Raw genomic sequence first — 2,607 nt, forward strand, 5'->3', positions numbered from 1 at the left:
CGTGCCCGCCTCGGCCTCCACGAGCAGGGTGGCCGTGCCCGCCTCGGCCTCCGTGCGCTCCACGAGCAGGCGCTCCATGAGCAGGTTGGGCGCCTCGGCCTCGGGGCGCACCGCGGCCTCTCGCGCGCCCACCACGGCCTCGCCCGCGCCCTTGAGGTAGTGCATCATTCTGTGATCAGAAACATACAACATTAGTCTTTCACCTACATTTAGGTTACAACTCCCTACAACACCATTGAAACTCACCAATTGCACCTGGGCCGGCGCAGGGGCTGGAGGGATGGCCGCGACCACATGGTCCAGCTGCCCTGGGGCGGGGGAGGGTGGTAGGAACGCGTAACACGCGTTTACGCGGGCACTCGCCGTCGGCTGCCGGGCCGCAGGGGTGGGGGGTGCACAGGGTGCAGTGCGCACCCTCACGCACGCCTGCAACATGAACAACTTGCGTTAGGAGCTAAACAAACACAAGCGCGCGCGCACACACACACTCACTCACACACACACACACACACACACACACACACACCTCTACGTCCGGCTCGGCCTCCGGGCCTGGTGGGGGTTAATGGTCCTCGACGGGCACCTGCTCCGGGCTTGGCGGAGGCGGGGGTGGCGGGCTTGCCGCCGGGCATGCAGGGAGAGTCCTCGGAGTGGATGTGGCCTCCGGCCCCTCACACAGACAATCATACTCCTGAAAAAGACGGTCACAAACACGCCCAAACAGTAGGGCGCGCGACGCACACGTGCCCATGCACTCTTTCACACACGCAACGCAAGCGTCGTCAGGCACGGCGCCAGGCGCAGCACCGCGCGCGATGGAGGGACTCAATACACCGACGGGCATGCGCGAGCCGCCCACAGGTCTAGGGCGTCGACGCGATGCTCAGCCCGGGCGAGCACGCCACCCTCTGCACGGGCACGACCTGCACCAGGTCTAGGACTAGACGACGCGACGAACGACTCCTCGAGGAGCCGAGGTGCACGGCCCACCAGGACACCGATGTCCTTCGAGACGAACCAGAGCCTCGCCCAGGCTGCGCCTGTTCAGCTCTGCTCCCCTCACCCTTCCCACGGTCGCGCCGGCGAGTTCCGAGAAGACGCGTCCCTCCTCCCCCTTCCCCGACCAACACCGACAGGAACAGACGTGTCGCGACGCAGGGAATGACTCAAAATCGTTTCGATCACTATTTTAAGCCAAAATTCATCCATTCATTTGCCGATTGTATCACCTCCTTTCTCGCATCCCTCTGCGAATGCTTGAGGGACGAGAGCGGGGAAGAACAAAGACATCAAGCGAGCCGTTCTGGCGGGGCCAGGACGGACGGCAACCGTGACACCAAGTGAAATCAGCAAATGAACGGACGAAATTTTATGATTTGAGCATTCACCAAGCTATGACGCAATCACACACAAGAGCACAGCAACAGGTTTTGGCGCGAAGCGCCGCTCAAGAGAGGTTAAGGCACACGCACCACAAGAAAAGCACACTCGCTCATACACAATTCGTACATTAAAAAGACACAAATCATGAGAAAACATAGCATAGAGAAGTATTTACAGCGCACGAGCGCGAGAAACGTAAGCACAAGCTTCTAGGTTAGGTGCAAACAAGAAATATCATACGGACTGCGATACATAAGCACTCGTGATTCTAGAAAAAGGTGCAAGCTTAAGAAACAGCGCACTCAAACACCAAAGTGCTAGTATGTGTAACACAGACTCACCAGTAGATTCGGAAAAATAACGAACTTCGGTAGCTTAACGGCGGCGAAAATGATCGGACTCGAGGAACTGCATGGCGGCGAACACAAGGATATCACTCTACTTACCAGATTGATGTCCTCTTCCAGCGTGATGTCCGGCAGCCTTAACACGAAATCCTCATCCTCGGATGAGGATGAGGACTCACCTCCATATTCTTTGAGGAGGTCCATGGCACCGCACAAGCGAGTAGGATGAGTCAGGCGGGTCAAGCGAAGTCACAGGGCGATGTGACGAGCGGCGGGGTGCTGGCAGCGGCGGCGGCGGCGCCGCCGCCCTCCTCCACCCCCGGTAACCACGGTAACTGCCGCCTCCGGCCCGCGCCACCTGGGCGCTGGAGGGCGCGCGGAGCGCAGCGCGAAATCTCAAATTCGAAGGCTCCATACACTTAAGCATGCATGGTGGCGATACACTTGTGTTACACAGATGTTACTTCATTACGCCCTACTCCCTGGCGATACTCCAGGTTAACTCTGGCTGATATCAAACCGGCGATGTATGACATACCCTACCCGATCCACTCGCATCCCAACGACCCTCTCCCCCCATCCCCTGATTTTTGATTGCGGCTGGCTCTGGTCGGGCCGGCCATACTTCACGCACAGTGGCGGATCCAGGCGAACGTGTTCAGACCTGGTGCAGCGCAAGTCCACGTTGAGACCACCCCTCCCGGCAGGGGCGGGCGGGTCCAGGTTGACGTGTTCATACCTGGTCCAAGGGTGGGACCAGGTTGACGTGTTGACACTCGTCTCAGGGGCGGATCCAGGCAAACGTGTTGACACCCGTCGCAGGGGCGGGTCGTGTCGCACCCCGCACTTGTACGAACTTGTAGCCTCCATCCTCGAC

The sequence above is a fragment of the Frankliniella occidentalis genome, unplaced genomic scaffold (assembly GCF_000697945.3).
Source record: "Frankliniella occidentalis isolate FOCC.00 unplaced genomic scaffold, Focc_3.1 Scaffold181, whole genome shotgun sequence".
In the NCBI taxonomy this organism is placed as follows: Eukaryota; Metazoa; Arthropoda; class Insecta; order Thysanoptera; family Thripidae; genus Frankliniella; species Frankliniella occidentalis.